Here is a 24239-nt window from a genome sequence, read left to right on the forward strand (position 1 = left end):
CTGTGAACAGCTAGTCGTGGCTGTATGTTTCTATAAGCAGGGCTCTCCCCAGCTTTGCCCCTGCTCCCACACATCCAAACGAACACTTGCTGTGAGCTGTAGGATCACAGAAAGCCCCTGATTGGTGCTGAATTTAGTGCAAGGGCTCCACAAACACCAGTGCTGAAGGGGTTGCAACTTCAACAAGCTACTCAACCAGTGCCGTTCTTACTTTTCTGAAGCAGAAGGGCTTGCCATGATTTTTATAATGGTTTCAATAGGACTACTGGAACAATTTTTCCTATACAATTCCCTTACAATTAAAACTTACAAAAACAATCTAAAATCTTTCTGCTTTTTCTGCCTTTAAACAACATTGTTTTCAGGTCCCTTAAATAAAAATTTCCTTTTTTTTTTTTTTTTTTTCAAAAATAGATGAGTTTTCTATTTCTATTATATTTCTTAGTTCTGTAAGTATATACACCTGCTGTGCTTTATTACCAAAGCAGTCCCATAAAAGCCCACACATTGTTCATGATCACAAGCAAGTTCACAGATCTTCTGGGAGGGTTCATAAGCGAGTGGATTGCAGCCAATCTAACACCACATTGTCCCTCTAGACACATAGGTGTGATTTGTTTCCAAATCTGTCATAACTGTCCAATGAACAACAATAACTCCTGTGTCAAAAATGCTCCAAAATGAATAAAAGAATTGAAAAATATACATATACTTGTTTCTTTTTCTCAGTCAGCAAAACAGAGCATACACCAAAACTTTGCTTTCGTGGTGCTTTGTATAAACATGGGTTAAGCACATACTTTCCTGGAACTTCATGTTCTGCACTGTTCGGTTTTCCTTTTTGTAGTTACTCACTGTGTTATTTGTGCACTCATGGAAAAAATGTGAGTCCAAAGGTGAGCAAAATCACAGCACTAAGTTTCCAGGGATTCTATGAAAACTCTTCTGGCTGTGTTCTGTTTCAAAGGCCTTCATAAAGCAGTGTTTGTGTTTGGTCTTCTTGTTTTCACCTCACTTGCTGCCCCTGGGCCAGGGTGACTCAGATGTGATCAGGAAGCAGAAAGGAACCCTTCACCTAAAGAAAAGCCAATGCAGATGTAATCACTGGAAGCTTTTTGGCCTTTGGGCTCAGCCCTTCTTCTTTGGCAGTGTCCAATTCCATGGACATTGTCCTGGAGATGCTACAGGGCTGTGGCAGTTCTGCTCCCAACAAAGAACAGGATGAGGCTACAGCATCCCTTGGCCATGGGCTGAAGATCTGCAAGAGCAGCTCCAGCAGCCCAGGTCACTTGCAAGAGCTTATGGAATGGGAACATATCGCTGTGCATTACCAGTGTATCATGGTGTGCTTTTCTGTTCTGAGATTTACAAAACCAGCGGAGCAGGGGAACATGTAGGCTTCGAAACACACACAACTAAGAGGCTAAACACTTTTCAACTGACATTGTTAAGCTCTCTCTTCCTCCAAGTTACAGGTACACAACTTCTAGACTTGGATCACTACGAAGGTGAAAGCTTTGCAGACTGTTGACAAAACAACCAACACAACAAAGTGGAAATGACAGGTACTTCATGATTTAGTACAATTAAGTCATAGTCCTGGCTTATTTTTCAGCCTGATGCACATACTGAGTGTATTTACCAGTGGTACGAAAAATAAGAAGCAATTTATTACAGAGGTCAGCTTTGGAATGTGTACTTATTTTTCATAGCAACACTGGTGTCAAGCTCCAGATGGTTACTCAAGAGGTAACTCCCATTCCCACAATGGATAAGGATAACATGTAGAAGTTCTGGCACGAATTTGTAAAATTTATGCAGATGTACAGCCTCCAGCTGCATCACTTCCACCCTAGGGAGTCCCTGATGACCACCAGGTGAGCAATCAATTGCTCCAGCCCATTCCAGAAGACTGGGCATGCCAGAGACACTGTCTCTTCCATTTGCTTATTTACTTCTCCACAGTCATCCCACCAGACCTGGCAATACAAGCTGGGGTTCCTGACAAAATGCCACTCCAGCAACCACAGTCTCCCTTACTTTTGGAGCCCTCTTCTCAGCAATGGTGAAGATGTTTTTGCATCACTGTATGGTAACTGTTGAGTCATGGCCTGAACCACTGATTGAGCACCTGGGGAAAGGTCAGCCCTAGGAGCACAGGTGAAGGCAATTGAGCTGTGTAACTGGAAGGGGTGGAGCCTGGCTGCACCTCTCTTAGACCTCATTTAAGGGCTGACTGCCACTCTAGAAGGATCTTTGGTTGGACATCTTTCCCTTGTGGACTCTTTCTTGCAAGCCTGGATCTTTGGAGATGGGTGAGTACTTTTCTTTTGTACCACCATTCTATCCATGCTAGTCCCTCTGTTGATACATTCCTCTATTGCCTTTCTACTGCACTGACTTCTTTGATTGTAACAATCATCCTTAAGGCTGAGCTGCACCACTCCTATAGCCTCACCAAATGGATGGAGATTCCCCTGGGGGAGGCGTTAATGGTCCACACCACACAAAAGTACTGGTAAATATCCACAAAAATGATAGCATCCCATGAGCTTCCCTGTTATGCTGGGTGTCTGAGAACCCTTCCCACAGGAAGAACTGGGAAGCAGGCAGGCCCTGTCTGGACAGGAGGAAAAGAGGTGAAAGCGAAGGACTGAGAGAGGAAAAGGGAAGTAGCAGAATAAGGCTGAGCTGTACCTGGCTGGAAAGTGCCTCTTATGTGCATGCATGAGCAGCATAAATGTGAGCTCGTCCCAACAACCCTCTCTCTCTCTCTCTCTCTCTCTCTCTCTCCAGTGCAAGGGGACAGTGATGGGGTTGGGAGCCTGCTCTCAGTGAGCATGTAAATGACTCAGCTTGTTTATTCATGCTGGATCCTCCCAGTTTCTCTGGGAGAAGCTAGGTGTCCTAACAGTTAGCTCGAACAAATGGGCTTGCTCAGGGTCATTGTTCATTTCCAGGTCAGATACAGACAGTCCAGAGGCTTGGAAAGATGCGGGAAAGCCAGGCTGCTTTCCAGTCTGAGTCTGAAAACAAAAGTGGTCAGGAAAAAAATGAATGCCCATTACTTTCAAACAGTTCAGATTATCAGCAAAGGAAAGTTGCTCTTCAGTTTTCTGCTGCAGCTTGAAGGACTCAAAGAGGCACTCCCGGTGACCCAGTCTATAGTCTGTAGGAGTAGTGATGATCTCTAGATAGGGTGCAGCTTCATAAGATTAACCCTACCCCCCTCCCTCCCAACATTAAACTTCAACTGTAAGGACTTGGCTTCATCACCAGGGTTTGGGAGTCCTGTAGGAGTCCTATAACAGTGTCAAAAAGGACTCCAACAGTCAGTAGAGGAAAGGTTAGTGGGTTTTCCCCTTTATCATCTTGTTCCAGTCAGTCTCATGTAACTGTGAGACAGTAAGTACCTCCAGCTGCCATTCAAGCATATATGTACATCAGGGCTGCAGTGTCCTTTTCTAAGTGGTTATTTGACCAGAAATCGATATTAGAGCACATAAGGAGATAGGGAAAGCAAATGATGCCAGCCAAATGAAACACTAAGACAGCACCATTTCTCAGAGCTCAGTACTTCACTATGCATCCAGGTTTTAAAAAGGTACCAAATACTACCCTATCAGGACAGCATGATTTCATATCTTTTGAGTATTACAGAGAATGATGAAACAGAAACACAGCTGTGTGGAGGGGTGGATTGCAGAAAATAACTGTTCTTTTTTTTTTCTCCTTTTTGTCTCTCCCCCCCTCCCCCACCCCCCATGTTTCTGTGGGTAGGAGTGAGAACTTGAAGGTCTCTGCTCTTATCCGTGTGCTATAGATCCTCCTATGTAGCATCTCTCCCAGAACAAAGGTCATCCCCAAGGATAAGGGGAACAGCCACAGACAGACAACACCTCTGATCTCCAGCCTTGTGCTGAGAAGATGAATTACCTACCTCTAAGCATGATTTCTGTTTCACACTGCAGGCATGCTTTAGGTGAAAACAGTAGCAGTGAGTTATCCCATTTGGGAAAAGGAAGAACAGAGAAAATGCCACACACAGTAAGTTTTGGCACGTGACCCATAGCAGCAAGCATCTGGAACATTTGTTACTCTGTTCTCATTCCTTATGAAGCCCATAGTTCACAACTAAATCAGTAACAGCGTGTACCAATTTTATCTTGTGCCTTGTGTGAATAATAATAAAAATCCTAGTATCTTTTCTTTCTGCTACTTATCAGCTCCACTGAGGCCATTTTACATCCAGGTTCTCTTTGCAGCATCATTTTAACAGTTGTAAGGAGAACATAAAACTGACATCCAAACCATCTGCTCATCAGTGTTTTCCCTTCTTTACACTTTTTGCATAGGAAAATTATCCAGCTGTCTGTCTGTATGCATGGCTGTGTGTGATCTCAAATATTTAAGGATTCATGATATTCCTTCTGCTGCCAAAAAGTTCCCATGCTCATCACCCAGCTACACATTATCCTTCTCTGCAACAGAAAAACTGTGCATCCTGGGAGAGTTAGATCATGGGATTTAAACTAATAAATGCTGATGCAAGTTATGTAAAACATTTATCTTCTTCTGATTAAATGTTTTTGGATTTCAATACAGAAATCTGCAGTAAAGCATTTTTAGATGGCACTTGGTCCTTCAGCCAAAGCTAGCATAAACAAAGATTACAGAAGGGAAAAAGTTCCTTTACTAAGATAATATATGAAAAATATAATACCAAATGCTAATAACTAGTAAGTTAACAGCCAAGTCTGTCAATGCTTTGTCCAGAGTTCTCCCCTGCCTACTTAAAAGCAGCAGAACCCTTAACGTTGAAGTGAATTGTTGAGTCCTGACGTTCATTATAGTGAGAGCTTTTCCAACAGTAACAAGTAAGTTACTCACTCCTGCATGTCCCAGATCATTATCTGTGCAGTGGCTGCTTGAGCAGTGGGGCAGCCATTTCATGTGCAGCATCCTGTGCTGTATGAACATGGAGAGGCAGCAAAGAGTTAAAAACCAGAATCTCACTCCTTACATTTAGAAGCCAAAAATTACTTCACATTCTTGGGAGTAAACTAATTTCCAGATGCACATCAGAGTAGATCCATATGTAAAAACATTGTACAGAAACATTCTTAATTAATGAAGGGTTGTAGAGTTGATACACCCACACTACCCAAGGTTCCTGCAGGACCTACCAAAGCATTCAGTTCATTCAGCCCAGTCAGTGGGTTAGCTATTGGCACTCACCTCCTTGTGTTGGCCATCCCAGTGGGTGTTTGCTAAGACTGTGTGCTCTCAGTAGTGATATCAATTGAAAGGGCAGGTTGGTCTCTGTGGGGAGAGGCAGGGAGGGGAGAATGCCATGGGTGAGGGACACCTGCCTGAGGCATGTCTCATCCCAACACTTTGTTGGGGCCAGGTACTCTTCCCTCCATCTGTGCTGGCCTCAGTTGCATAGAGGGAGATATGGCTTCAAGGAGGAAGAAGGGAGAACCTGTTGTGCAGCTGCCTTTCCCTTTGGGCCTCATGTTCTGTTTGAATTCTTCTGCTTACAGTCTCTAGAACTTGGTTCTTGTTATTTCAACAAGATTAAATCACTCTTCAGTGCCCTGGGTTTTCTTCTCAAGCAGGCATTCACAGACGAGCTCCTGTCAGGTTGTTTTTCTTGTTGTTAGGTTGTGATAAATTCACAAAGCTCTTAAGACTCTTACAATAAGGGATTTGCTCCTGTATTTGGCTTCTCTGTGTGTGACTGTGTGTCTCTGTCCTCCAGGTATCTGTTTTCTCATAGTCTTTAAAAAATTTGGAAGCCATCTTCCAAGATGAGTCGGGTTCTGCCACGTCTTGAGACAACATTGCCTTCTCTTCCTTTGTTGTCCAAATGGGTTTGAGAAAGAAAGGAAACATCTGATTTGTCATCACTTAGAAGTTCAATTTCCAGGCCACCATTCTACCTCTAAGTCAAGGTTACTTGTCCTACAGAGTTTAACTATTTTATGATGGTGATGGGTTGATGGTTGAACTAGATTATCTTGGTGATCTGTACCAACCTCAATGATTCTACAAGTGCCATAAAAAATGTGATGATTTTCCCTCAGCAATGAGTTTCATCTTAAATGATCAGGAAGAAATCCATCCCAGGCATGGGAATTTGCAACAGCAATACCCTTTTTATTGTGACTTTTGTCCTGTGCTGTTGCTTCCAGTAAACTCCAAAACCAAATCCCCAGATGACATGCAAGCCTATTTTTTCCCATGCTGTTCGTTTTATGAATGTCATCTCCAACTCACCTGTGGCGGCTCTCATGTAGCTGCAGTGACAGCATTGATAGAAGCCCCTGAGCCTTCTCTTGTGTGTGCTGAACACTCCCAGCTTTCCCAGCCTCACTCATCTCTGTACCGAGCACTGCAGAAGTCTCACCAGTCTGAGCAGAGGGCAGGGATCATCTCCCTTGATCTGCTGGTGATGCTCCTCCTAAAGTATTGCATTTATCTTTGTTGAACTTGGTGAGGGATCTCCTAGCCTTCTGGTACCAACAGCACAGCCCTCTGGTACCAACAACGGGCACTAAAATGCCAGCATTGACATAACTTACCCTACTGTTCCCCATCAAATTAACTAATGCTACCATGGGGCAAAAACAAACACCATCATGAAAACACACACAGCATCTATTCTCCACATCTGTTAAGTTTGAACTTCTTCCCATTTAGCCCATGGAATACATAATATGCACATTTGCTTGCATTATTTCCATTTGTGTGTCTTGTCAACAGTCTCAGTTGGGTATAGGAACGATGGCAAATGTGGTACAACCCAAAACTCTGGAGCTCCTATTAAGTTTTAGGGAAGGGTTTGGGGATGGGCAGGAAAGGGACATTCTGAGGATGCTTGGTGTGACCCATTAAATGACAAGCAGTGGTAGAACACTGTGTGCTTAACTGTGTCCCCAGACTGCCTCTGAAACAATTAAAATGCCACAGCATTTGTGACAGAGGCTGATCCTGAAATACCAGCAAGTCTAACCCCAGCCCAGGCAAGCCTAAACATGACTTCTTGGATTCAGTGTCCAAAATCAACCTTCTGGGACAAGCTGGCTCCTCATACCTCTTCATGACTCTTGGAGTGCATTCCTTTCGCCTGTTTCTTTTAAAATAAAGCCAACTAGACAATTCCCAGAGGTGCAGAGGAGAAGTCAAAATGCTGAGCAAGTTCAAACACATGCCAAGGTCAGAGATGCTCTGGCAGGACCCTGGTCCGGGATTCCTGATTCTCTCCTTCCATTTCAGTCAAACTAATTTCAGCCTAGCAGTTAGGATTTCTCATTTATTCTGACATGCTCATTCAGTAATGGCACTCTGAAACTGCAGTAGGAATCAGGACTTCTTTGGAAGTCCTTGCTCTTGGCCCAGAAAACTCAAAAAAAGGGAGGTTTGTGTCTCTTCAGTGTCAACCTTACCTGGCTGGCTTAGCAATATGATTCATTAGTCAGTGTACTCTGAGCTCACATCTATGCGAGCCAGCCACATGATTTTCATAACCTAGTACAATTAAATCAGTGGAACAATAGCAAACCCCTTCAATTTTGACAGTGATTAGATACGGAAAAATGTCATCACCTAAACCACATGCTTTCTCACCGCAGTGCTGAGGAGGGCAGTTCTGATGGCTGCTCTGGGACAGTCAGACAGACTCTTCAGCAGGGTCTGTGGTGATAGAATAAGGGAAAGTGGTTTCAAGCTCTAAGAGGGTAGATTTAGGTTGGATATAAGGAGAAAGTTTTCAGTGAAGGTGGTGAGGCACTGGAACAGGTTGCCAGAGATATGATTGATGTCCCATCCCTAGAGACTTTCAAGGCAAGGCTGGATCGGGCCCTAGGCAACCTGATATGACTGTGGGTGTCCCTGTTCACTGCAGGAGAATTGGACTAGATGGCCTTTGAAGGTCCCTTGCAACTCTAAGGATTTTATGATTCTATAATATTCCTGCTAGAAAAAAAATCAGTTCTGAAAAATTCATCTTGAATCCTTTGCTTTCTGAAACAGAAACAGCGACTTATGCAAAGGATGTGCCTGTGGGAGCCAGCAGGCTCTGGGTGGCAAGTGCAGAGATACCCCTGCTGAAAAGGAGGATGAATGTTATCATGCAGAGGAAATATGGTGCTCCTGCTGTTCCCACCCGTTCTGTGCTGGAATGATGCTGTGCACAGCACTGCTCTCCAAGCTTGGGATGACACAGTCTTCCCAAGACTCTACTGTGGGAAACTAGAAAGAAAACGTTGAAGCTCTTTTCTTCCTAAACATGAGGGGGGGGGGGGGAACACAGGAAAAACAGTGCTTTTTGTCAGCATTCTTCTGCGTGTGGATCCATCAAAAACAAATGAAAAATTCTTCCAACACTGCCAAGGAAACAATCCAAACAGAAATGCAGGCTGCTTTAAATCCCTCGCACAAGTTATGTCAGACACTTCTGCATGATGGCAGAGAACCCAAGCCCTTCAGTTTGGTTGTTCCCCGCAAATTTGGTCATTCCTTATGATTCTAGCCTTCAAAGTGAGTTTTACATGAGCTTTGAGCCAAAGCATCCTCAGAGGCCCAGAGGAGAGCGAGCAAGGTTTAGCCAGGTTGGCAGCATCTCTTCTAGCTGTAACAAGATTTCAGTCCAGGAAGGAGCCTGGTGCTATGAGAAACTCTTGGGTCAAAGGGAAGCCCAATGCATCTGCCGTGTAAGCCAGCTTGATTTTGCCAAAAAACAAGGGCATCCCTTCCAAGAAAGACCAGGTTCTCTCTGGTGTGGCAGGCACATGTCACTTTGGGAGTGGCAATGCTCAGCAGGAAGCACAGAGCAATCTGGAATACCCAGGGCAGAACACACTGGAGCATCTATGCTGCTCTGGGGATGTACATGGGAGCAGTGCTGCGCACCTTGCATGTGGCATTGCTAGAGAGCATCTGGGTAGCATCACAGAGTCCAGTCTGTTCTGCATGAGTGGCTGTTTGAAACAAATGAGTGTATATTCCTTTGCAGTGATTACCTCACGAGCTGTTGTAGAGAGGGAAATGTAAGCATGCTGTGCCTGAGTCCTTTTCAGAAGGTTAGATGAGAACTCTGGCACCAGCAGTCCAAAACACATTTGGTGTGCGTGCGTTACTTACACTGTGGTTGTTCCAGAGCTGTGTATGTTGCTAAATAACTTTCCCATTGTTTCATTGATTACATTGCTCTCAGTATTTGGCTTGGATTTTGTTTTGTGTCCCAGTCCCCTTAAAGCCTGGCTGATGGAAAATGCATAGGCCCTTCCTGAATCTCATTTCAGCTCATCAAAGAGCTTTTTTTTTTTGTCTGTACTTCTCTTCCTTTCCTACTTTCCAGAGGATTTTACATGTTATATCTTATCATAGAAAAATTGTTGCTCTTATGAGTTCAAAAGGAAAAGCTAAAGGAAGGGCTGTAAAATTTTATGATTTTATATATAGCATATCCTATACCACAGAATCCTAGAATCATAGAATTAATCATAGAATCATAATGGCTTAGGTTGAAAGAGACCTTAAAGATAATCCAGTTTCAATCCCCTGCCATGGGCCAGGCTGCCAACCTGTAGAGAGAGAGTCCTACATACAGGATTATTATTAGCATAGAAAAAGGAGTTTAAGAGGTCCTGTTTATGACAGAAGCAGTGCTTCTTTGTGCAGGTTGCACACTAAACTGTGACCAATGTGCCTATGAAGTGAGCTGTTCTAGAATGGGCACCCGTGCTGTTGGTGTGGCTTGCCAGCTAGTATGGGAGCCAACAATCTGTATTTTCAGGAATTCCAGACCCTGTGTATCCTACCTGGTGACTTTTAGGGGAGCTAGGAAAATATGGACTACCCAAGTGACTTGGGCAGCTTGCAGCCTATGTCCTGTGTTTTGCTTTTTGCGAATTCACCACTGCCTAGACTGACTGGGAACTGGGTCATGGGAGCCTGAGAGCTCCACCCTTTCCCTTCTTGGGGGCTGAGATTGAAGCTGGGTGTTTGTAAGCTCTCCAGAAACTACACGGAAGGCTGCTGAGAGATGAGGCATCCATTCAACAGCCTTGCAAGGGAAGAAACGTACTCATTGGTGCTCCACAGGCTGTTCTGGTGCTGGGACAAGTGCCTTGCTACAATAGGGCTGCCTGCACAACACATACAGAAGTAAACCTGGAGAGAGGCATCTACGGGGACCTGAGGAGGTGTTCTCCTTCCAAGCACTCAGAAGTACAGTCTTGCAGCCATCCCAAAGCAAGGCACAGGAGACATCTGAAGCACAAGGTTCATGAGCTATGCTTGCTGGGCATTTGAGCTCCTTAGGTCTAAAGGCTTTGAGAGGAAGGACTTAAAATATGTTGAAGCCAGCAGATACTGTATTATTATATTCCAGGCTTTTGATGGTGGTCTGTAGGGATTAGGAAAGATTCTTTTTTTTTTTTCACTCTGCTTCCTAATATTTAACTTCAGAAAGAGGTTTTTGTCATTCAGTGATGTATCAGAGATAAGCTACTAGAATGTACAAAGTTTGTGCCCCTAGGTACTAAAAACCTACAAATCTTGGTGCATGTGTTACTCACATGGGGTCACAGGAGTAGTAGAGTAAGTCGAGATAGCAGTTGGATTTCTAGCAAGGTATGTTTTCTAAGATTTTTTTCTGGTATTCAGAGGCCTAAATCATTGGCCTTTGATCTTTCAGGCTAAATTTAGGTGCTTGTTAAGAGTATCAATAAATGTTTTTGATGTATGGGGTTTAGGAAATAAATGCTGCGTGAACTCTTCTGCACCAGAATCTGGGAACAGTTGCCAGTAACTGTAAGGAAATAGACCCAAGAATTTAACTGGTATGTCTTGCACTCCCACACTAGCACAAGGCAGGGAATTATTCTGGAAACACTGCAGAAGAGACAAGGAGAAGTTACGGGATGAAAAAGAGTGCAAGGATGTCTTATGACCTGCATTGCAATGTGAAGTACTGGCTGCTACAGACACTCAAGGTGCTTTACAAAAAAAACCCCAAAAACATTACGAAAATAAATCACCTGATCTTTCTCCTACGCAGAGCACAAGAGAAAAGACAGGAGTCAAAATTGTGCCCAAAATGGAATTAGATTCACACAGTACTGTGCCACAGAACACATGCCAGGTCAGAGACCAGCCCATGGAGTGCAGTTAACAGAAAACCAGAGGGCAAGGCTCAACAGCAATATCCTAGGTCACATATACTGGCTGAGAACACCTGAGCAGTTGCCTACATTTAATTATTTTTATTTTCTTTTATACTCTAGCCCTCCATATTAATTTCACACTCTCATTTAAAAGAATGTTTAACAGATACAGAATTGTGAGTGTATTGCTGGCTTTCATTTGAATGCATTTCTTTGAGGTTTTCCCTTTCCAATTTCTTTCTGGTGACTAATTTGACTATTCAGCCCACAAAGCCCATCTTATACTGTTGGAGGAAGTCTCTCTAGTTCACACATCTGCCTTTCACCTGAAAAGTCATCTGAGAACAAAGTGTGCAGGTTTCATAGGCAATGGTCCAAGAGGATGCATAGTGCACATCAATGGGCCTTGCAAACCCAGGGCATGGATACAGGCATGGAGCAGAGCCCACCCCAAAGTGTCCCACTGCCTGCAAGACTTCAGAGGAGTGGGCTAGGTACCAGGCAGTCTGCAGAATGGATGGAAAGATTATGTGCCTGTGGATGAACTTTGTTCAAGAAACATTTGGATTTTGTATTGGGGAACATGGTTTAATGAGAACTATTGGTGATGGGTGGATGGTTGGACTGGATGATCTTGTAGGTCTTTTCCAACCTTGGTGTTTCTGTGATTCTGTGATTCTGAGCTCTGCTTGCCCAAGCCCATGGACTGGGGAGCTGCTGAGATACCACAGTGATGCATGCTTCCCTGGGACACTGGGCTTGAGTAGTACGCATGGTTTCTTGGAGCCTTGTGGTTGTAAGGATAAAGTCAGAAAATATTTTGTGTGACTCCCTTCCTGAAGATGATGGTGTTTGACTTCTCCAAATGGCAAGCGTTTTTGAGAGAGGCAGCCCCTGCTGGTGAGACTTTTATTGTTCGCAGTCCCATAGGAATTGTAGAAGAGAGAGGGAATTCTTCCAGTGGAACTACTGAGGAATTGCTCAAAAGTCTCCAGGTACATTCAAACATTAATTAGGCTTTGGAACTGGAGATCGTTTCTTATTAAAACAAGAACAAAAACAAAACAAAAAAACACCTCCAGTTACTATTCTGCATCAGCTACAAGGTGTTTGGGGCCCTGCTTTGACCCAGAGTGGCATAACCTGAAGTAAAAAAGATGGTCTGCCTCAAATCTAGAATACACAAAGTGAAATGATTTTGGTTCCTCATTCCTATTGGCTGGTCCTGTAATTTTAGGTAGGAGCAGGGACACTCCTAATATTATAGGTAGGCAGATAGCAGGGTGTCCTGTGTTGCACTGGGTGAACAGTGCTTTCTCTGATGTGTCTAGATGTCTTCCCAAGTTAAATGTTGTCAGTCTTGTATAACATAATATCAGCAGAGTACAACAGTATGAAATCCACCTCTACGTAACTTGTCATTACTGTGCTCGGCACTGGTCAAGTGCCAATGACTGATGTCTATGAAGACTTCCTACAGACCATGAAGCCTATCTGCTAAGGTTGAACATTCCCTGCAGTCCTAAATAGGAGATGACTCCTCAGCAAGCTGAGCCCCATAAACTGTAGCAGTGAAGGAGCATGGTTTGATATGGCTGGCATTTGTTGGAAAGGCGATATGTGGTGATAAAATTTCACACATACAAGCCTATTGGTGTGTGCAAGGGTACAAAGAGGGAGAAAAAGAGCTGAAAAACAGACTACAGTTCCTGAGCCACCGTTGGATATTGTGACTTGGCAAGTGGTAAATTGGAAATATTTGTGCTGAAGAGTTAGGATTGCCCTCCAGTGGCCAAATGGGATTTCAGATTGCAGCATTGGTCAAAAGAAACATCAAGAGAAAATAAATACTAATGAAAAGTAAGCAACTAGAAACAGCCCTTTATTGCATTTATATCTGTTGTATATATTTTACAGGACGGAGGTATCTCTATCATCATTGTGGCAGTACATCTCTTACAGATAAATGACATTTCATTTGCCATCTTCAATTTCAGTCCTCGCTTCAGCATCATCACTCTCCTGTGACCATGCAGACTTTCACAGCTGGCACCAGCTGAGCTTGAATTGCCTGGGACCATTGTTGACGGATGAGGGTGGGACAACTGTGTGTGTCAGGCCAAGGTCAGCAGTCAGTGTTGTATCCAGAGAGTCATGCCAAATGGAATTGCGTATAGCAGAAAAAACGGTCTTCTTAAAAGCCCAAGGCAGATCACCAATAACAGAATTCATATCAAAATAGTGGAGAGACATGTGAGTGAAAATTAGAGTCAAGAGCCCTTCTCCTTCTCTAGTCATTTGACCTTGTGGACACTGGTAGGAGAACGCACAGATACCAACACAGCAGTCCTGTCCTGGTTATATGCCTTCATCCATCTTCCTCCTCTAAAAGTAAATTCAGGGACTCTGCAAGCTGACTTCTTTCTCTCTGTAGAAAATAAAGACTAGAGTAGTTTGGTGTGCTCAGGTTATTTTTCCTGGGACAACACTTTCTCCACACCCGTTTTGGACCAAATCTCCACTTTTATCTTTTGGCTGCCCTTCTGACCCCTGAATATTCTTCCACTTGAACATTGCTCCTGAAGAATTTTCCAATACCGAGCCATTGGCAAGAACAGGGCAGAAATACTGTATGAAGGGCAATCAGTCAGCTCCTGGTGCTTCCTGGGTTCATTCAAACATCTTTGCTAAAACCTTCACAGAAACTTCCAGCTTTCTTGCCATGCTGCTGCAGGACCGTTTCAACTAATGAGCAAGGCAGCAAACACTGTCCGCTGTAGCTTGAAGAGCTGAGTGACAGCCAGAGATACCTTCTCCTCCCGGGACAGAAATCTGTTTGGCACTTGGCCAACCAGTGAATCTTTCCAGATGAAGCCTTTGATGTCTAGGTGCTGATTGTAATCTGAGGGATCAGCAGAGCTCTGTTTACACTGAGGTCATAAATCACAGAAGTGCAGGGCTGGAATGGGTATCAGGAGAACTCCTTGTCCACACCACACACTTGGCTCTTCTAGTAGTTTAGTGTCTGTTTCATCCTTAAAAAGTGCCAATCACAAGACCAACTCTGGGTGTTTCTCTCCAGTTCCAGATTTTCCTAACAGTAGATATTTCCTAATGTCTAACCTTTGACAAAAACTAAACCCATTCTCTCCATTTCCTTTATGGCATAATTCATCATTGTCTTTACCAATAATGCTTAAAGTACTGAAAGTCTTTCGTCATGTCTCATCTCAAGATGCTTTTTTTAATTTTTCTAGATGAAAAGAAATGTTCAAAAAGCAGTTCCTTGAACCTTTTCTCATATATCATGTTTTCCAAATTTCTCATCATTCTTGTTGGTCTCTTTTGTCTCCTCTCCAATGAGTCTCCATTTTTCTTCAAATGCAGAGCCTCAGACCTGACACAGTACTCCAATGAAGACCTCACCCACACTGAGCAAAGCTGAAAAATTACCTCCTGTGGATTACACAACACTTGTGTAATTAGGTGCCAGTACAAGACAAGGTGTGGGTTTTCCTGCTTTCTTTACAACATCTTATTGTTTGTTATTTTTAATACAAAAATTGTTTGTCCTTACAGACCCTTCACCAGTTTCGTCTGCTGTTCTGTAGTAAAGATTAAATTAGTGTTGCTTAGTCAAAATCTAAACTGAATGTAACTCTATGAAAACGAATGGTATAATTGCAGTAAGGGTAATAAAAGCAATAAGGAACAGAGTCAGGACAAAGGCATAGGCTACATACTGGTATACTGAGACTACAAAGAGCTCATATGTCCATTAGGTGTTAACTGCTTTCTGTGGAAATTTATGAAGTTCTTTATATTCCTCTCCATGACTATCAAGTTCCTGTTTGCACTGCACTACCAGTCACGGTCAAATTTATACTTCTCACATATCTAATTTCATATACTGGTAATTTGTTTCATGAAAAATTAAAAGATGATCAGTAAATGTTTGAATAGCTTTGATTCCTGACCGTAACGCTAGCAGTTCCCTCACCTAACTTTGTGAAGATCTGTAGGAATGTGATCCTAAATCTTGCCTCCATCTTACACAAGCAGCTTAGAGCACATATCTGTGGATCCCTAAAGGGTGTGGATGTGCAAATAGCAACAACCTAAAAATTAGTTAGTAGAGGCTTGAAAACATAGCCACTTTTTTTTTTTTTTTTTTTTTTTTTTTTTTTTTTTTTTTTTAATTTAAAATGTTTTAATCTTGTAGTAATGTTTAACGTTCTAGATGTTGAACCTCCAGAGGCCAGAGATGTGGAATGATGAGTGGGTACTGTCTGAGATGACTCCTGCCCAGTTAAATTAACCAGTGAATATTTGCTTATTCCTGTTTTATGGAGTAACATTTGCCCACTAATGATTCTATAAATATTATTCTGTAACTGGTATCATCTCTATCAGTTTGGTTCAAAATAAGATTTCTGTAAAACTTGGTAAGGCTGGGTGTGCACTTGAAAATATTTGGATACTTTTTTTCCATATAAAATAGAAAAGACAGAAAAGCCTAGAAAGGACAGGTAGATCATTGTGAGGACTATGGAAACCACACAGGAAAAAGAATGCTTTTTTTTTTTCTTTCTTTTAAATAATACGTCATTTGTCCCCAAAGATCAAAAGAAAAGCAAAGATCTGGGAAAGCCCAGAAAGATAAGAGGATTTAGTGCATCTAGACACTTCAGCTAGGGAGAAATTTTGCAAAGCTGTCCAAGAGGAGGTCACTGGTGACCTTGAATATTTAGACATATGAGTCATGCGGATACTTGAACCATCAAGAAACAAAAGATTAATCATTTGTTGGCTTCTCTTTTTGCTCTCTCTGCCCTGGCAAAAAAAAAAATGCTCTGCAGTAATTTTCTTTCCTTGTGTTTAATTTTTCTATCGGTCTACAGTAAAGGTACAGTCTTGAACTGAGAGGAATGAACACATTCTATTTTACAATAGTGGATATTAAAAAATGGGACTTCAGGCATTAAAAGAGGCCTACAGGATTCTCTTTGCTGCTTCAGCATTTTAGCAAGGGTTTTTGGACTCTGAGAAACTGAGATTTCATAAACCTAGTGCTGGGGACAAACAGGGATAGAGCAGGTCTCAAGCAGAGATCTTATAGGAATAACCATGCCAAAGGAAAAAAAAAAGGGGGGGGAGGGGGGGGGAAGCTTAGTACTGAGCTATTTTTAAACTGTTCCTCAAAAGTCCCCCCAAAAGGGGATATTTGGGTTCCACACAACAAGCATGTAGTTGGTTCAGGGATATTCCACAGGACTACTGGTCGTGACTGATGCAGAGAATCAAAGGCTCTCTGATTGGACAGCATTATGTAAGTAATCCAGTAGATGTGCACAGGCTGCAGGTTTCATCTGAGCCCATCCACTGCTTTGCATCATATGACAGCATTGCCTCGGCACTGATGAATGTCTAATACAGTCTATGCCTTTGGCTGAGGGTCTTGCCTCTTGCAGCCTTTCACTGCTGCAAAGCTATGCAGGATTTTACACAGAGAGGCATACAGATTTATCACCTATCTGCCTCATGTCACAGGACTCTTTGCTCTGCTACGCACAAAAAAATAACAACTGTTGTTAGCAAGTTGGGTCACTTCAGATGAACCCTTATATGTTGAGATGAGATGTGAATAGTAGGCAGCTGGTCTGAATCCTCACTAATGCAAGATGGAAAACATTTAGATAGCTCCAACACACTGATAGTAAAAGACAGAAATGGATGCTCTTTTTGAAAAAAATTTTGGTTTTGGCTTTTCAGTCAAATTCTTTCTTTGTTCAGAGACGACCTTGGCAGTCGGCTCACGGAAATGTACTAATGAAATTGAATCCAGAGAACAAAAGCTGGCATCCTTGCTCCTGTTCAGAGCATGGATTTGATCTCAACGTCTGCGTGATTGCTACGCAAACACCTCACATCTTTTGCACGGTGGATTTGTTTCTGGTAGCTGGGATAACCTTTCTCACCTGCCATTGTAGGCTTGGAAAGTTCAGCATCATAAATCATGATGGAGACACAAGTATGTGGGGAGTTTCTCTGAAAGTAAAGCCATGGTGGAATGGTTCACCACTACCAAAACTGCAACCGCTGCTCAAAGCCAATCTTTGGATTTTGTAAAAATCCAAAGAAAAATATTGCATCATGATAATGTCTGTCATTTCTGTAGCTGAAGTTTGCAATTACCTAGCAAGAGGAAGTACTGAAAGAGGTCAAATGTAGATTATTATTATTATTCTAAATATATATATGAATATATCACTAATATTACTTGTTTTAGCTGAGAAGACATAGATTTGCTGTATGTCTGGCTAATGAGATAAACAATGCAGGTAAGCTCTGATATAAGATGCAGCAAATTCAGTGGTAGACTTTCAGGACTTCTGCAGACATAGGATACAGTCCTCACTCTGCTCTACACACAGCTGGGGAATAGCTGTAGTCTCTGACTAGTGCTGCAGTTTACTGTATCTGTTTCATTCAGTCACTTAGATCTGCCTTCCCTTTATCCACGGAAAATCTTGACCCTGTCTAAAGGGTCCCAAAAAACCTTCATCAGTCTAAAAACCGCATCATGATATTTCACCACATCTTGAATCTTATATGCTCCCTCATTTATTATTGCAACTTACATGAAATTCCTCTGGAATTAGTGGGAGTTTGGCTTTTCTGTTAATGGAAGTTTTCTGAAGAGTCAGTGTTTCCTCACTTTTGCTTTGGCTGAAGACACACAGCATCACTTTCTGAGTATTTTCTTTACTTGTAGTTTGTTTGGGGAGTTTGTTTCCAGGGGAATACAAAGCAAGAGAGTAATAGTCACAAGTCTGCTCTCATGAGGAAGTGTCACCACAGCCATATTCATACCAGGCAACTACAAGACAGTTATCTTAATGCATACAGTACTGAAATCGGTTGCTGTTGGTACTTTCATTGTATCTATGGTAACAAGATTAATCTGCACATTATTGATATCACCTTTTGCAATTTTTCACAAGTTTTGTTATACTTTGCAACATCTGTTCTCACAGTACCTGCACTTCTATCTCATCTCCCTGTTACCAGAGCTAGGACAGTGCTAATTGCATGGCTGCTTTTCCTCAGCAATGTTGCTGCACATGAGGATGTCTGAAAGGAGACCAGATGAGGAGGCTGAAACCTAGAAAATTAGAGAGAAGTCCTTCATAAGCTACCTCAGGTATCTCAGGTCTATAATCAGACGTGATTTGGGAAGCAGCTGTTAGTGGAGGTCTCCCCAGAGCCTTCTCTTCTCCAAGGTAAGCAATCCCAATTCCCTCAACCTTTCCTCATAGGAGAGGTGCTCCAACCGTCTGATCATCTTGATGGCCTTCCTCCGGACTCGTTCCAAGACCTTTGTGTCTTTCTTGTGCTGGGGGCCCCACTGTCTCACTGGCATCTATCAATTTTTTGAGTGTCACTTATCCCATATCCAAAATGTTTGAGTGTTACAGTACATGGTAATATTGTGATACCTTCATCACAAACAGTACTGTGAAAGATTCAATCAATATCTATAGGAGTGTAGGTGAGAATGCCAGGAATCTGGGGAGAAGTGTTTTTATGACTACATCTGGATTCAGGTGACTCTTTATAAGCTGAGCTGCTTCCTTTACAACAGAGACTTAACACAACCCCTCCCATACATGTGGTGTTCCAGCCATGGGACTCCTATGAGCTTCTTCCATCTTTCTTCCATGGAGGATGGAAATTAATCATCACTAGTAACAGACCAATTGGATTCAATGTCAGTTCATGATGTTGACTATCTCTAATGAAGAAAGAATGCCATGATCAATCTGTTCAGCTCTTAAATTTCTCCCAGGTAGCAAAGTTTTGGGGTCATTTGCCAGTCTAACCTTCTCACTCCAGCATGAAATGTATTCAATCTGCATAGTCTATCTTTCTGTTTTGTACGAGCTATGAATGTCCTATTTATCTGAATACGTATTTGATGGGTATGTTGAACATCGATATTGTTTGTTAACATTTTTGTGTTCCTGCCTGCTTTTTATCTCCTATTTGCAATTAAATTAACAACTGAGAAAGTCAAAGAATACTTTAATTTATTGGTCTACTGCAAACTGTAAGGCAAAAATTTACAAAAAATATTCAAGTTTGACCTATTTCCCTGTCAATTTACTGTTTTCAGACTGCATTTTCCCATTACACTTTGTTGCAACCAAAAGATGCTAAAACATGTTTTCTGTTAAGGATAGTTCTTCCCTTCCATGCTTTTTTTGTTATGATGATCACAGAAAAATGTTTTTACAAAGTCCATATATGACATCAGGAAATTTTGTGGTTTTAACTGCAGGTGAAAAAAGTTTTCCTCTCCTGCATTCAGATAGTTCAGTCAGGCTACCATCCCTGTGCATCTGTTTTCTCACTGGATTCTTTCATTCCTGCTCAATGGCTCTCTTGAATTAATCAGGAAGGACGCTTCTTTCCAACCTTATCATGAAGAGGGGGTTTGCAACATGAAAGTTAACATACTCATCCATGGTAGCATCAGCTCACTTGAGACCATCCCAAACATCAGATAGTTTCCTGCTTTGATTCTTCAAGGGCCTGAATCCAATCCCATCGTTCTCAAAAAGGTTCCCAAGTACCCACTATATAATAAAGTGAAAGCATAGCAGGTGGTGACCATGGGGTTATGGAAAGGGCATCCAAAGATTAGATAAGTCTGGTTTTTCAACCAAAAGCAAGCCAAGGCTGAAAACAAACATTGCTGTTGTCTATAAATGTAATAAGAGTGTAAAAAAACAGAGGGAGGAAAATAGTAGCTTGAGCCAAAGTATAATGTTCCACGGAACATGAACGGTCCATTGCTACCCTTATGCTAATAATCATGAACCTGTTTGTCAGTACCAGATGAACCCAGTGCTAGAGGGCTCTTCCAGTTGATGCAGCAAGAAGTTTCCATGCTGAGTAAGATCTTGGACACAGCTACATGATACAGTAGTTCTAGATCAGAGGATGGAAATTTATGACCCTGGCATTCATTTCCAGACCTGCTTGAGCTTCTGAGGAAGTGTCAAGAATTCAGGTGAATTTAGAGTTATGGATGACGTGTTTCAGAAAGCAGAATGTAAAAAGGAGAGACCATGAAAATGCCGAAATGAAGTCCTGGGAGACTGCAGACACAGAGAAGCAGTTGCATATGCTTGTGAGAGTCTTTGCACGTATAGTCATAACCATAATCTTTTAGTTCAAAGATTCTTGTTAACTTTAAATATCTAGTAAGACAACTAAACATGCATTTTCTTTCCTGCTCTGTTAATTATATGGGAACAGAATTGACCCTCTCTGTACCAGCTCACATCATGGCAAGTGTGTTCTCTGCCCTCTCCTTGCTGTGCAGTGCAGAGTCTGCATGGCAGCACCACCTCCCCCCTGTACATACTGAACAACCCTCAGCACAGTCATCTGCAGTTTGTTATCTCTGCAAGGAGGAAACAAAGCATTATGTTATGTTGAATTACAAAATATCCCTAAGCATCTTCTGTAAAGGAGGAGAGGGAATACAAATTGCAAAGAAAAATTACAGAAGGAACAATACTGAATTTATTAAATTTTACTTTAAAAAAAAAAAAAAAAAAAAAAAGTTTACAAAAATTTCAAAAATTTCCAAGAGAATATAATGGGCCAGACTGCATTTGTTCCACTCAGATAACAAGCTTCCTGAAAACCCAACAGTATAACCCAGAATGCAGCTTTGGCTTCACAGGAAAAAGTCATCACTGGTTGATAAAGAATTCTCATAATGATCAGTACCCAGTGCTTTGGTGTTTTTGCTTAAAGTCTACTTTGTTAGGGAGGAAGGGTAGGAGCAGAACTGCCTGTCACATTACTCACTGTTGGCAGGAGGATGTGAATCAATGTTTGCAAATCTACGGTGTGCTGAAAGGAGATATTTACTGAACTGAAACAAAAGGTTAAACTGCCAAGGACTGGGACTTTTTTTTCCAAGCTTTATGTACAAAACTAGATCATAGTCTAGGTCTAAATCTGAAAATAGTCTTTGATGCAGTGAACTTGGTAGGTTTAATAGCAGCTGAATGGTTTGTGTTCCTGGGCTGGTTATGCATAAGTTCTAAACCCAAACTCAGTCTAATTTATTGGTCATCCCTCATTGTGCTAGTAAATTTGCATAGTAAAACTGCGCAGAGAAATTCATGCTCAAGTGGAACCTGAATTCCAAGTGGCTCTTCCAGCACTATCCAGCCTTACTTTGGTGGGATTTTCCTCAGGATAAAAGTTCAGGTTATGACATGCCAGCCCTGCCTTGCTATCTCCTACAGTGGGGCTAGTATAGGCAGAGGCAATGCAGAGAGGCAATAGGAATATCAGTGTTTGGTGGAATGAAATGTGTTACACAGGCAGAGAGGGCTGTAGTGAGGGAAGAGAGTAGAAGCAGGAGCAAGCACTGTGCCAGCCATGCTGTAATAGTCCATACAATGAGCCACAGTGACATGACCATGGATTGCCACACAATGTACATGCCTAACAACTCAGCAAGCAATGCCAGTTGTCCAGTAGTGAGGAACAGGGACAGCTAGGAGATCAAGCAAAACATGAGTGGAATATGTCATCCAAAATCGTGATGGTTTTGGTTTTTTTTTTCTTTGCGTGGACTTGGAAAAGAATGGGAGTGTCTGTCCAGGAGTGACACAATTGTAAGCCTTGCTTACTGAAGTCCTGCAGATCATTGAATGTAACTGAGATAGAAAGATCATAGAATCATAAAATTGCCTGCATTGAAAAGGACCGCAATGATCATCTAGTTTCAACCCCCTGCTATGTGCAGGGTCGCCAACCACCAGACCAGGCTGCCTGGAGCCACATCCAGCTTGGCCTTCAATGCCTCCAGGATGAGGCATCCACAACCTCCTTGGGCAACCTGTTCCAGTGCATCACCACCTTCTAAGTGAAAAAATTCCTTCTAATATCTAACCTAAACCTCCCCTTTCTTGATTTAAAATCATTCCCCCTTGTCCTATCACTGTCCACCCTCGTAAACAGCCATTCCCCCTCCTGTTTATAAGCTCCCATCAAGTATTGGAAGGCCACAATGAGGTCTCCTCAGAGCCTTCTCTCCAAGCTAAACAATCCCAGTTCCCTCAACCTTTCTTCTGGAGAGGTGCTCCAGCCCTCTGATCATCTTAGTGGCCCTTCTTTGGACTCATTCCAAGAGCTCTGTGTCTTTCTTGTGCTGGGAGCTCCAGGCTTGGACATGGTCCAAATAGATAGATAGGTAGATGATAGAGAGATCGATAGATAGATAGATAGATAGATAAATAGATAGATAGATAGATAGATAGATAGGTATAACCTGCATTTGTACCTTTTCATGTTCATAATCGTTCACATTTTGCTGTTTTTCCACTTTTTCTTTCTCTGTCCGTTGCCAAGAAAAAAAAATAAAGTTTGGGGAAGAGTGAAGAGAAAGAACAAAACCGGAAAATAGTTCTTACCTACTGAAATTCAAACAATAAAGCGAGGATTAATGGCTTTTTCTTCAGAAGAAATGAACACTGAGATTTCAAGAAAAGCACTAATTTCCACTGAGAAACTACTTTTTATTGTTTGAAAAATTTTAATTGGCTTCATGAAGTACTTCTTGAAGAAGTAACCAAAGAGATGTAAAAATACATGTATTAGTAGTTCATTTTTACTGTGATTTCTCTCTAAAACTCCTGCACCATTGTAAAACTGTCTAATACAGTAGTGCCTGGGGACAGGATGGGAGGGAATGTTGGTGTGTACCTTAATCCCAGGAGGAAAATATCCCCTTTAATCTTTTTTGCATTTACTCAAAAATACCGAAACCTACCTTGATTCTCTGCACTCCAGGCCAGCAAAAAAGTGAGCCAAGAATGCAAGGATATTCTTCTCTCAAAATAGCATATTTCCCGAGTCAAAAGAGAAGAAAAAAATTCCACCAGTCTGACAGACTTCCAGGAAGCAGTGGTATTAATTTATAGTTGCCAGAAACCAAACTCTGTTTCTTTAGGCACTGGCAAGAAAGGTGCTATTTTATATCTCTGCTTACTTAACTCATGAATATAAGAGACTGCTCAGCACTCTCAAGCAGCATGAGGATCACCTTCCTAAAAACAGGCTCACCAAAATGTAGTACCATCATTTTACTCTGTTTTAATGTGTGTTAATAGGGAAAATTATAACACTACTGCATGTTATATGGACTTATTTTTTCCATGTTTTATAGTGATTTCAGGTTCTTTAAAGGTATATTTTTATTTAAAGCTATTTGTCTACCTTTTCCTTTTCTACTCAAGAAGCCTTTAATCTGTTATTTCTTCATAAAAAGCTTTTTATACCCAGCATATTAAGGTATATTGTATTTTGCCCACTCTGCTTCATCAACAAAGAGCTTTTAGATTACAGAAAAACTGGTTTGGTTGAGGAAAAGGAGACAGAGATTAACTGCAAGAAAGAAATAATACAGACTAGCTCTAAGATGCTGCATGAAAGTGAACTCAAATGTAAAACTGTCATCTCAAAGTCCTCAGCCTTCAGGGGATGAGCCAGCAGCCTCGCTTTCTTTAGAGGGCTTCATCCAGAGAGTGGCTAATATGTTGATACCCTGTCAATCCAACCACAGTATCCACTCTACACCATATTATTACTGCATAGAACCATTAAGGTTGGAAAAGACCACTATGGTCATCAAGTTCAACCTTCAATCCATAACCACATGCCCACTAAACTGTGTCCCTCGGTGCCACATCTTCGCCTTTCCTGAACACCTCCAGGGACAGTGACTCCACCATCTTCCTGGGCAGCCTGTTCCAACACCTCACCAATCTTCCTGAGAAAAAATTTCTCATAATACCCAACCTGAACCTCCCCTGGTGCAACTTAAGGGCACTACCTCTCTTCCTATCACTGTTACCTAGGAGAAGAGACTGACCACCACCTCACTACAAACTCCCTTCAGGCAGTTGTAGAGAGCAATGAGGTCTTCCCTGAGCCCCTCTTTCCAGACTAAACAATCCCAGCTTCCGCAGCTGC

At 42.0% G+C, this 24239-nt stretch overlaps 1 long non-coding RNA gene across 1 annotated transcript in view; it reads left to right on the forward strand.

Moving 5' to 3' along the window:
• The first annotated feature begins 2242 nt into the window (after positions 1-2242).
• LOC122155037 overlaps positions 2243-24239 on the forward strand; it is a 45893-nt gene continuing 23896 nt past the window's right edge. Inside the window, exon 1 of the long non-coding RNA XR_006167105.1 lies at positions 2243-2315. This is a non-coding gene — a long non-coding RNA (uncharacterized LOC122155037). The remainder of the gene's footprint in view (positions 2316-24239) is intronic.

This window comes from Centrocercus urophasianus, unplaced genomic scaffold, assembly GCF_019232065.1.
Source record: "Centrocercus urophasianus isolate 14NV4802_14NV808 unplaced genomic scaffold, USGS_Curo_1.0 seq_10, whole genome shotgun sequence".
Taxonomy (NCBI): domain Eukaryota; kingdom Metazoa; phylum Chordata; class Aves; order Galliformes; family Phasianidae; genus Centrocercus; species Centrocercus urophasianus.